Source organism: Ornithorhynchus anatinus, chromosome 2 (genome assembly GCF_004115215.2).
Source record: "Ornithorhynchus anatinus isolate Pmale09 chromosome 2, mOrnAna1.pri.v4, whole genome shotgun sequence".
In the NCBI taxonomy this organism is placed as follows: domain Eukaryota; kingdom Metazoa; phylum Chordata; class Mammalia; order Monotremata; family Ornithorhynchidae; genus Ornithorhynchus; species Ornithorhynchus anatinus.
In genome coordinates this window covers 82,414,346-82,427,318 of record NC_041729.1, presented here as the reverse complement: position 1 = coordinate 82,427,318, position 12,973 = coordinate 82,414,346, and the positions used below count along the sequence as shown (strand labels likewise).

At 45.8% G+C, this 12,973-nt stretch overlaps 1 non-coding gene across 1 annotated transcript; it reads left to right on the top strand.

Moving 5' to 3' along the window:
• The first annotated feature begins 11,789 nt into the window (after nt 1–11,789).
• Nucleotides 11,790–11,872, top strand: TRNAL-UAA. The gene has a single exon. It is a non-coding gene; the product is annotated as a tRNA-Leu (tRNA).
• Nucleotides 11,873–12,973: the final 1,101 nt, after the last annotated feature.

Genomic DNA, 12,973 nt, shown 5'->3' with positions numbered 1-12,973 from the left:
CCTACTCCCTTCTACTTAGATTGTGAACCCCATGGGGGACAGGAACTGTGTCTGATCTGAGTTGTTTCTATCACAGTGTTTAATACAGTGCTTGACATGTAGTAGTGCTTAACAAATACCACTTAGCATTATAATTATTATGACCTTCCCCTCAAAACATTTCTTCAGTTCTCTTAAAAGATGTAAATGCTCTGGATTTTGTGTTCTCAATGCAACTATCCAATCTCCAAATTTATTTGTAAATTCTAGTAGTGTCGTTTAAATATAATTGTCAAGTAGGACACTTTGTAACATGGAACAAGACAGGTTGGTCAACTTACTGGTATGAGATTGTTTTATTCAGAAATCAAACAGAAGATTTTTGGCTTGTAAGCAGAATTTATTTCAAATTTTATTTATGAGCTACCAGAAATGCACTGCACATATACCTAGTCCAGAAGAACAGTGCAGTACAGATTTAACATAGCAAAAATCTTTAAGGCTTAACCCATCCACTTTTGTTCTCATCCCTTGTTATAACTAGAAGTGGTCCCTACTGGGTGACTTTGAGTACTGTGATTGGCTTGAAGTTAGTTCCCAGGTGGTGATTGACCGGAGGCCTGGGCCCATAGGAGGGGCAGGAACCAGAGTAAGGAAAAATGTTGGAAGGGCAGCATGGAATGAGAGGTAACCTGGGAGGCAAGAGGACTGGATTCCTCAGGGCAGCTGTGGGGGAGAGGAGTAGCAGGGCTGGTCATGGGTTAGAGAGTGAGTCCTGCTGCAGAAGGAGCAGAAGTGAAAAAAGGAACAGGAGAACTGTTGGGGACAGTAACAAGGGAATGGAGATCTGGATGCAGGCCAGGTGTTTGCATTTTTACTAAACTTCTTTCATTCAATCCTATTTGTTGAGTATTTACTGTGTGCAGAGCACTCTACTAAGTGCTTGGGAGAGTACAATATAACAGTAAACAGACACATTCCCAGTCCACAACAAGCTTACAGTCTAGAAGGGGAGGCAGATAGCAATATAAATGAATAAATTAGAGATATGTACATAGGTGTTATGGGGCTGGGAGGGGAGATGAATAAAGGGAGCAAGTCAGGGTGACTCAGAAGGGATTGGGAGAAGAGGAAAGGATTATTATCACAGTTAGACATGTTATTAAACATAGAAGGGATTGTAGACTGTAAACTCTAGATAGTAAACTCATTGAGGTCAGGGAACTTTTCTGCCAACTCCCACTGTATTGTATTCTCCCAAGCGCTTAGTACAGTGCTCTAAACACAGGAAGTTCTCAATAAATATCATTGTTTATGATGATGATGATGGTGGTGTTTTAACTACATATTTCCTACTCAGAGATAACTCTCATTGACTTAAACAGGAATTGTAGAGGTAGGGTCTCTAATTTATAGTTTTCTATTTTCCAAATCTTCTCTCTCTCTAAATTTTTTTGTATCCTATCCTATGCCCTGGTCCTTCACACCCTGGAAGAGACACCAAAGAGGGTGTCATTCTTTCTCTTTGCAGTTTGTATCTACTCTTCACATTCTTCTTTCTGCAAGAAACCTGCTTATCGAGAAAAGTTTCCAAAAAGATAAGCCTGTCATAACACGTCCTCTGTATAGATGAAGGTAAAACAGTCAGTAGGTCAGTGATCAGAGCAACTCAAGGATTCCATGTCTTTAATCCATGGTGCTTGGTCAACCGTTATGGTCATTATCATCCTGTTGAGTGAATTTAAAACCATTATGCATGTCCTTAAGTTTCACCTGACTATGCTACAGGTCATGGATTTCCCCCTTGAGGTGGGCCAGTGATGAGTCCCGATCCAAAAATCTGGTAATGCATTGAGTTTCCAGGGGGCCCAGACCACCCCCCTCTCAGCAGACTCCCTCCCCTCCGCCACTCTTCAGGGCCCTTGACCCACAAATCCCCTGCGCCATAGATTCCCTGAACCAAAGACCAGGGTCGCAGCAGGGAGGGAGAGTGCAAAGAGGGAAGGAAGTAGATTTTTAGGTGATGGAAGGGGGGGATGGCTACAAGGAATGCCTTATCTGCAGTTGTTTACTCACCCACCTGGTGGGATCTTTTTGGAACCCCCGATAGCTACGTGCTTCCTTGGCTAGTCCTTCCCTTTGCTCCAGTCTCCGTGTGCCTCTTCTGCAACCCAACTCATTTTAAACCTGCTGTTCCAGGCCCAGGTTAAAGTGCTTGGGAGAGTTCAATATAACAGAGTTGATAGACATGTTCCCTGCCCACAAAGAGTTTACAGCCTAGATGTACTATATGCAGTCTGGGTCCTGCCTAGCTCTGCTCCCTGCTTCCAGCCCTCCCCATGCCACCCCTGCAAGAAGCATGTTTTCCAAATGGTATCAACGTGGTAACTAATTGCTCCAGTGAGTCTAAGATGGACGGGGGCCTGTGTATTCAGCTGGGATCGTTCAACTGCAGAGCCCGCCAGCAGGGAAAAGTGACTCGCCCCAGCTGAAGTGCCCTTGCTGGCAAATCTGAGTCCTTATGGCATATTTAATGTTATTATATAAGCACAGTTCCAGTTTTTAAGATGGGTTCCAGTTTTTAAGATACTATACAAGCCTCTCTCTTCCTCTCTCTCTCTCTCTCTCTAAGTTCCTTATAGGTAGGGATCGCATCTACCAACTCAGTTGTATTGTACTTTCCCAAGTGTTTAATACAGTGATCTGAACACAGTAAACACTCAACAAATACCATGGGGCATTATTAGCAAGCTTGGAGCAAGTGCCACTTTACCACTGAGAAAACCTCAGGCACTCGGAAAGCCCATTAAAGGCCCTAGTGAACCTAACTATGGCAAGCCTCTCTAGCTGTAAGCTTGTTTTAGTCAAGGAATGTGTCTGTTTACTGTTATATTGTACTCTCCTGGTGCTTAGAACAGTGCTCTGCATACAGTAAACACTTGATAAATATGATTGAATAAATGAATGAATGAAACCAGTATGTTTAAGGTCACTCAGATATGACCCCATTTCTAATTACCTCCAAATTTACAGACTTAGGACCTGGAGCATGTGCAGAGCTGCCTCTCTAGGTGCATGCTCTAAATCCTTGAAATACCTGGGACCTCAGAACACAACTCCTACTCTTTCTTGTTCTGATGCTGAAACATCAAGGCACAATGGAAGGAAGGGAACCTGTGTTTAAATCCAGTCCAGGAACCCATAGCTGGATTATGTCCTTCTCATTTTCCTTCCTATCCTTGCTTGGCCTGGATTTTTCCCAACTCTCCCTTTGAGACTCATTTAAAGGGACAAGGAGCAAAATACACTATGGGTATGGAAAGTAATGAAGAGAGAGAGCAGTCTCTGTTAAAGGTTTAGGACAAACCTAAAAGTGCTGCTCTGAAAATAAAATTCAGTGAAGGCAAAGATAATATTTCATTATTACTTTGGGAGTGTCATCGGCATTCTTTGCCTGTTGGCACGTAAATGTGATAATGTTACTCTGGAGAATTACTGTGTTGCATAGCCAGTAGAAGAGATAGTTTCCTGACATATTTTCCTTATCTGGGTTACTGAAGCACTTACTAAATTTTCTCTGTCTGGGCAAGAATAAACTTCAGTAAATTCAATACTGCAGAGCTATGTTTTCCAATATTTTGGGAACTCTCAAACTTTAAAATTATCCAATTCAATGCATTTTCAGATTATCCAGCTTATGTTTATTTTTAATAGCATATTTTTAAATGTTACATATTTTTAAATGTTACATTTAAAAATGTAAAATATGTAAATAAAACAAAGATAAGCTTTATTATCACATTCAGTAGGACTAACTTTAGTTGTTAACAAAAGCAGCCTGACCTAGTGGAAAGAACAGGGGCCTGGGACTCAGACTCCACCCTTTATCTGCTGACCTTGAGCAAGTCACTCAATTTCTCCATTCCTCAGTTACCCTCAACTGTAAGATGGGGATTAATGCTGTGAGCCCCATGTGAGACATGGACTGTATCTAAGCTGATTTGCTTGTACATACCCGTATGCTTAGTACAGTGGCTGACACATAGTAAGCCCTTAACAAATACCATTAGTATATATACATTCTCCTGCAGTGTGTGTGTATTTTTGTCTTGTCTTATGCCGTCGAGTAGTCTCTCACCTATAGCGATGCCATGGAGACATCTTTCCCAGAACGCCCACCTCCATTTGCAATCATTCTGGTAGTGGATCCTTAGAGTTTTCTTGGTAAAAATACAGAAGTGGTTTACTATCGCCTCCTTCCACGTGGTAAACTTGAGTTTCCGCCCTCAACTCTCCCAGCACAGATTTAGTTTTGACTTGTAGCAGATTGCCTTCCACTCACTAGCCATTGGCCAAGCTAGGAATGGAATGGGTACGCCTCTGTTTAACTCTCCCTTGAGACTGGTAGAATACTGGAAACTTTCCAGGTGCAACCCTGAGAGAGTTGTGTGTGCATACTTGTAGATAAATACACACACACACACACTCACACACCCCACCCCCACCCCCCAGGAGACTGCTGGTGGCTGAGATGTTGTACCCTTGCCATTATCATTAGAGAACCCTTCCCAGGGCTTCCAAAGGTCCAAAGGTCCTATGGAAAATGGTTGAAAAATCTCTAAGCATGGTCGATGAGTTAGGAGTTCTGCAAAGTTTGCATTTAAAGTTTACACCCTTCCCAGACTTTGCAGAGAAAAACTGGGGAATTGGCCCACCTGGATCCCAAATGCTTAAAAACTTTGCCTGTCAGCAAATGTGCAACTGGAAGGTGCCAGGGCTGCTGGTAGTGCCGGGACCCAGACCTCAGGTCATCATGGTGCAGTGGGCACCTGCTCCAGTGCAAAGTTAGTCTGGACGCCACCTCTTCCCAAGTGGCTGGAGTGATCTGAGGAAGCAGGATCAGTGAAGGGTCTTCCCTGCCCCTCCCCCAGCTCCACCCCTGAACAGGAGCATCCCTGACCACAGTCTGGCCTAGCTTAGAGTCCTTATCCTCAGAGGTGAGGTGAGGGAGACTGCAACTGGGGAAGCTCTGTGACCCGGGATCTGCTCTGCCATCAGTCATTCAGTCAGCCAGCTGTATTTATTAAGCACTTACTGTGTGCAGAGCACTGTACTAAGTCTTGGGAGAGTACAGTACAACAATAAACAGACACCGTCCCTGCCCACAAAGAGCTCAGAGTATAGAGGACTGTATAATAATAATGGCTACGTGCTGGGCACTGTACTAACTGCTGTGGTAGATACAAGGTAATCGGGTCAGACACAGTCCCTGTCCCACATAGGGCTTACAGTCTTCACCCTCATTTTACAGATGAGGTAGCTGAGGCACAGTGAAGTAAAGTGACTTGCCCAAGGCCACACAGCAGACAAGTAGTGGAGCTGTGATTAGAACTCAGTTTCTCTGACTCCCAAGCCTGAGTTCTTTCCACTAGGCCGAATCCTGGGGTGGACCAGTGCAGAGTCTCACTCCATGCAGAACCTGGCTGGGCCAGGTCTCCCCACCTGCCTCCCTCTTCCCTCAGATTTGTGTCTAAGTAACTGCACAGAAACAGAGGTGTTTCCTTCCCCACTGCCCCCCACCCCCTGGCTCACAGCTGCAGTGGCAGGTACCCCCAGCAATGGCAAGTGCCCCCCGTGGTTCTCATGCCTCCAACCACCAGCTGGGAATCACCCCTGCCCCACAGCATGCTTCCTCTCTCCTCTTGTGTTTGTACTGTAGAGTGCTGTTGGTAGGAGTGCAGGCCCCAGCTCCCAACTGTAGATTCTAACCTCCCGCACTGCTGTGCTAAACCCCAGCTCCTTGGTCAAGGGAAAGGAAGAGGGCTCATATTGTGATATTGTTTAAGGTTTCTTTAATTTTCTGCATTTAAGCCCCACTCTGAAAGAAATAATTTTGATGTTTTATTTTAGACCCAAAGTAATTATTATTTTTACTACTACTATTATTATTATTAATAATAATTATTATTATGGTATTTGTTAAGTACTTACTATGTGCCAGACACTGTACTAAGCGCTGGGGTGGATTCAAGCAAATTGGGTTGGACACAGTCCCTTGTCCCACATGGGGCTCACAGGATTCAATCCCCATTTTATATGAGGTAACCGAGACCCAAAGAAGTGAAATTACTTGCCCAAGGTCACCCACCAGGCAAGTGGCAGATCCAGGATTAGGATGCAGGTTCTCTGACTCACAAGCCTGGGCTCCTTCCACTAAGCCATGCAGTCAAGATAGAAGTGCATTTCCCCTCAACAAAGGGCCTGGTGGCGAGAGTTGCCTGGTCCAACCTGCCTGGGACCCGATTCTGCCCGATGGGCCTACCTGCTTAACATGCTCTCAGTCGCCTCTCCAGCATATACGTTCAGTAACACAAGGTAGGTGTCAGAGCCAGGTTCCATTCTGGCTTCCTGCATAACGAGAAGATGTTCTCTTCATTTTCTGTGTCCCCATCTCTTCCCCTCTACACTGTAAATTCGTTGTGGGCAGAGAACAGGTCTACTCACTCTGTTGTGTTGTATTCTATATGCTCGGTGACTCTGTTGCATTCTCCTAAATGCTCAGTACAGTGTTCTACACAAATGAAGTGCTTAGTAGCACTTAAGATTGACGTTTTGGTGGGCTACCTGGGTATGAATAGACAAAGCTAATGACATGGGCAAGTCCAAATCCTATTATTTAGTACAACCTTCAGAATTTGATGCCACATTGACAGAATCTGTGTTTTTCAACGGTCATGATGGCTCTTTGGTTTGACCTATTGCATGGAATTAAAAATCCTTCTTACCTTGGCCTTATAAAGGTTTCTAGGAATTCATTTAAATATTTCTTGAAAGATTGCTGTTGATGCAGACCATCCCAATTATGAAGGCATTTACTTCTTTTAGAAGAGTGCAGGCTGTGGCAATTATAACTAAAGATTTTTATTTGGCGTGGTCTCTGAAACCAGTGTTCAGATACATTGTGTAAAAATTAGACTGTGAGCCCGTCACTGGGCAGGGACTGTCTCTATCTGTTGCCAAATTGTACATTACAAATGCTTCGTACAGTGCTCTGTACACAGTAAGTGCTGAATAAATACTATTGAATGAATGAAGAAAAAATTGTGGTATTTAAGCCCTTACTATGTGTCAAGCACTGTACTAAGCCCTAGAGGGTACATACAAGATCATCAGGTCCCACAGTCTAAGTAGGAAGAAGAACAGGTATTTTTTTTAATGGTTATTTTTTCAGTACTTACTATGTGCCAAGCACTATATTAAGTGCTGGGGTAGGTACAAGGTAATCAGATTGGACCCAGTCCATGTCCCACATTCTTACACAGTCTTAATCACCATTTTACAGATGAGATAACAGGCATAGAGAAGTTAAATGTCTTGTCCAAGGTCACACAGCTGTCAAGGACTATAACACAGGTCTTTCTGACTCCCAGGTTTATGCTCTTTCCATTGGGCCACATTGCTTCGGTGTTTATTGTTTTTTGTATTGCCTTGACACGATGCTGAAGCAGTAGATATAGTTAAAATATAATAAAATGCACAAATATAATAAAATGCACATGGAATGAACTATGGCATCTATATTTTGCACAAATCTATACTCTAGGCAATTAGAAAATACAGGACAAAAGATTAGAATCTTGATTCTCAAGGGTGGGGGTCAAGGGGCTTGAAAATTCTAACTTTCACGTTCCTAGGTTTGGTGTTCCCATATTTCATTTGCACAACTAACATTCACTTATTTTATGTCTTGACCTTTGGTCAGAGAATATCAGTGGCTGTAAAAAAAAAAGATGGTTTTATGATTTCCAACAGTCCCGAACTCATAAGCAATGCCAAAGAAATCAACTTGGGACAGCACCTGTAATGTAAGAAATTGTCTAAGGAAATAGACATATTAGTGAGGGGAAAGTACATTTAACATAGCAAATTATTTTCCTACAAACATTTCAAAAGTACTGACATCATGAAAACATTTCATGATATGGAAACTGTTCACTATCGTCTTGTTAAATACCTGCCTAAAGTTGCTGCTTGCTCAACATTTTGCTGCAGGAAGTTAAAGTGAAGGGAAAGCACTAAAGAAATGTTATTTATAGTTATACATCTCAGTGTGAACACTGAACTATACGTTAAATAGTCCCACATGCTTCCTCCTGGTCTGTGCTAAGAGGTGGGATTTTGTCTTTGCCCCAAACCAACCAAACTGGAAAGAGGACTCACTTCCAAGAGTGATGGCAGGTATTGTATATGAATAGTATACATAGTACATGCATACTTGTATATTTGCAGGTGGTTCACATGGGCTGCAGCTGCATGGCTTAGTGAGAAGCAGCATGGCCTAATAATAATTATGGTATTTTTGGAAAGAGTGGAAAGAGCCTGGGCCGGGGAGTCAGAGGACATGAGTTCTAATCAAGTCTCTGACACATTTCTGCTGTTTGACCTTGGTCAAGTCACTTCACTTCTCTGTGCCTCAGTTAGTTCATCTGTAAAATGGTAATCAAGACTGTGAGTCCCAAGTGGGACAGGAATTGCGTCCAACCTGATTTCCTTATATCTATCCCAGTGCTTAGAACATGCTTGGCAAATAGTAAGCGCTTAAAAAATGCCAAAATTATTACTGTTGTGGCTCCTAATCTCAGCCCTGCCACTTGTCTGCTAAGTGACCTTGAGCAAGTTACTTTACTTCTCTGTGCCTCAGTTACCTCATCTGTAAAATGGGGATTGATAGTGTGAGCCCGATGTGGGACAGGGACTGTGTCCAGCTAGATTTGCTTGTATCTATCCCAGGGCTTAGTACCATGCCTGGTACACAGTAAGCACTTAACAAATACCACAATTATTATTATTACTAGTTCACAGAAAACTGTTTATTGTGAATGCCTGCGGTATCTCAGCTGCTCATTACAGCCGTCCTAGTCCTTAAAGGCCCCAAACCTGGAGGAAAGAAGGATTTAGGGCCTTCCTGCTCAGATCCAAGCTTGCAAGAAGAAGGGGGTGATTGGGTTTGAGATCCCTGGAGTGACCCAAGCCCGATGAAGGTTGTTTTGCATGGACACTGAACTTCAAGCCAACAGAATGTGAACAATGTGGGGACCCTCCCTAACGTTGACGGCCACATTCTCCCAGTGCCTAAAATTCTTAGAGGTTGTAGTTGTAACGAGACCAGGTCCAAGGAAATATTGAGAGCTGAATGGCATGCTCCCAAGTGCTTAGTATAATGCTCTTCACACAGTAAGGGCTCAATAAATACCATTAATTGATTTGTCTTCAGCGATAGAGTTTAGGGTGGGGAGGGAAGAGGTTGGAGGGGGATCTGGTTTCATTCATTCATTCATTCAATCGTATTTATTGAGTGCTTTCATTCCCACACCCACTGATTCAATTTAGCCCATCATTCATTCATTCAATCGTATTTCCTGAGCACTTACTGTGTGTAGAACACTGTTCTAAGTGCTTGGAAAGTATAATTCAGCAACAGAGACAATCCTTGTCCAACGGCTCACAGTCATCATGAACCTCCATCTTGGGGGTGGTGTGGTGAGAATTCCCTTGGGTAGTGAATTCTGGCAGTCTATAATAATAATAACAATAATTATTATATGTTTTATTTATTATATTTATATTTACTATTACATTATTATTATTATTATGGTACTCGTTAAGCGTTGTCTATATGCCAAGCCATTCTAAGCACGGTGGTTGATACAAGTTAATCAGGTTGAATGCAGTCCTGTTACAGTTGGAGCTCACACTCTTATCCCCATTTGACAGATGAGGTAATCGAAGCCCAGGGAAGTTAAGCCACTTGCCCAACGTCACCCAGCAGACAAGTGGAACTCAGACTCCCGGGCCCGTGCTCTATCCACTAAGCCATGCTGGCAGTCCGGGTCATCTTGATTCTGAGGTCACTTGGGGAGCCAGGGCCATTGACTGGCGGGGTGATCGAATGTGCCCATCTGTGTGGTTGGGGGGGAGGGAAGAAGAGGAGGGTCAAAGAAACCCCAGAGGTATTTGGATCCAGCAGGCTTCCTGTGCCATCCCCATCCCAAAAAACGTGCTCACAGGGAGCTTGGTCCAGGCTTTGCTGGGCAGGGCAAAGCAGAAACAAACTTACAATGTTCATTGTCATTGCATAGTGACTAGAGCATGGCCCTGGGAATCAGAAGGTCATAGATTCTAATCGCTGCTCTCCCACTTCTCTGCTGCGTGACCTTGGCTAAGTCACTTCCCTTCCAGCGCTTCGAACCGTGCTTTGCACATAGTAAGCGCTTAATAAATACCATCATCATTATTATTACTCCTCTGTGCCTCAGTGACCTCATCTGGAAAACGGGGATTGGGATCGTGAGCCCCATGTGGGACAGGGACTGTGTCCAACCCGATTTGCCTGTATTCACCCTGGCTCTTAGTACAGTGCCTGGCCCAAAGTAAGGGGTTAACAAATGCTATTATTATTTTTCATTCCCTTCCCAGGGGAGTGCGTTTAATGCGGTGGATGGGGACGAGGGAGGATGGAAGGAGGGTCAGAGGGAGGCCTTCTGAAAGTAAAATAGACAGCCTGCCGCCCCGCAGCCGTGCCAGTCCTTGAACAGAAGAAGCCCACTCATTCGTTCAATCATTTGATCATTTATTGAGCGCTTACTGTAATAATAATAATAATGTTGGTATTTGTTAAGCGCTTACTATGAACTGAGCACTGTTCTAAGCTCTGGGATATGTATAAGGTGATCAGGTTGTCCCACATGGGGCTCACAGTTTTCATCCCCACTTTACAGATGAGGTAACTGAGGCCCAGAGAAGTTAAGTGATTTGCCCAAGGTCTCACAGTTGACAAGCAGCAGAGTCAGGATTAGAACCTACAGCCTCTGACACCCAAGCCCGGGCTCTTTCCACTAAGCCACGCTGCTATTTTGTGTAGAGCACTGTACTAAGAGCTTGGGAAAGTGCAGTAGAACATTAAGGAGTCACAATCTCTGCCCTCAAGGATCTGACAGTTTAGGGGGAGAAGGAGATGGGCATTCATTCAATAATATTTATTGAGAATTTACTTTGTGCAGAGCACTGTACTAAGCGCTTGGAATGTAGAATTGGGCACCAGATAGAGACCATCCCTGCCCAACAAGCTCACAGTCTAAATTCATTCATTCATTCAATTGTATTTATTGAGCGCTTACTCTGTGCGGAGCACTGTACTAAGCGCTTGGAATGTACAATTGGGCACCAGAGACCATCCCTGCCCAACAACGTTCTCACTGTCTAAATTCATTCATTCAATAGTATTTATTGAGCGCTTATCGTGTGCAGAGCACTGTACTAAGCGCTTGGAATATGCAACTGGGCACCAGATAGAGACCATCCCTGCCCAACAACGGGCTCACGGTCTTCATTCATTCATTCAATAGTATTTATTGAGCGCTTACTGAGTGCAGAACACTGTACTAAGCGCTTGGAATGTGCAATTGGGCACCAGATAGAGACCATCCCTGCCCAGCAACGGGCTCACGGTCTAAATTCATTCATTCATTCAATCGTATTTATTGAGCGCTTATTATGTGCAGAGCACTGTACTAAGCGCTTGGAATGTGCAACTGGGCACCAGATAGAGACCATCCTTGCCCAACCACGGGCTCACGGTCTAAATAAACGGAAAAAAATGGAAATCCATTGCAGATTCTGATGTAAGCGTTGTGGGGCTGGGGAGGGGGGATGGAGAAAGGGGGGACCCAGGCGTCCGGGAGGGGTTTTGGCAAAGAGAAGGGATCCTGGAGAAGCTTTTAGGGGCGGCGGAAGAAGGGTTCAGTACCGACACCAGGATGGCCGAGTGGTTAAGGCGTTGGACTTAAGATCCAATGGACATATGTCCGCGTGGGTTCGAACCCCACTCCTGGTAGCGAGAATTTTTTAGTCCCGAAAAACGAAAGGACAATTGGAGAAGGTGGCGCCCCCGGCCCCGCCGCCCCTCCCCCCCTCGCCCCCCTCCCGCCCGCAGCCACCCCTGCCCGCCGGCCTTTCGTTTTCGGAGGAGGAGAAGGCGCTGCCAGCGGGCACCGGGTGGGGGGTGGCGGGATGGGGGAGGGAGGAGAGTCTCCGCTGGGCACCGGTGGGGGTCGGGCCTCCTCCGCCGCCGCTCGCTCGAAGACCCAAAGCCCGAGGTCAAGCGAGGGCTGTCGGCCGGGTGGGCAGCGGGCGCCGCCCTGGCACAGCTTGGCACCAGGGGGGCACAGCGGGGCACAGCGCCCCCTCGTGGACGCCGCGGCACAGCGCGGCATAGCGAGGCACAGCGAGGCACAGCGCCCCCACGCGGCCGCCGCCGCACAGCGGGGCACAGAAGGGCACAGCGCCCCCACGCGGCCGCCGCGGCACAGCGGGGCACAGCGCGGCACAGCGGGGCACAGACGGGCACAGCGCCCCCACGCGGCCGCCGCCGCACAGCGGGGCACAGAAGGGCACAGCGCCCCCACGCGGCCGCCGCGGCACAGCGGGGCACCGAAGGGCACAGCGCCCCCACGCGGCCGCCGCGGCACAGAGGGGCACGGCGCGGCACAGCGCCCCCACGCGGCCTTCGCCGCCACCGCCGCTACGGCTCCCTCCTCCCATCCGCCAATCGTATTTATTGAGCGTTTATTATAATTCATTCAATAGTATTTATTGAGCGCTTACTATGTGCAGAGCACTGTACTAAGCGCTTGGAATGTACAAATCGGCAACAGATAGAGACAGTCCCTGCCCTTTGACGGGCGTACAGTCTAATCGTTGTTCAATAGGATTTATTGAGTGCTTACTACGTGCAGAGCACTGTACTAAGCGCTTGGAATGTACAAATCGACAACAGATAGAGACAATCCCTGCCCATTGACGGGCTTACAGTCTAATAATAACAATAACAGTGTTGGTGTTTCTTAAGCGCTTACTATGTGCTGAGCACTGTGCTAAGCGGTGGGGTCGACAGGGGGTAATAATAATGTTGGTATTTGTTAAACGCTTACTCTGT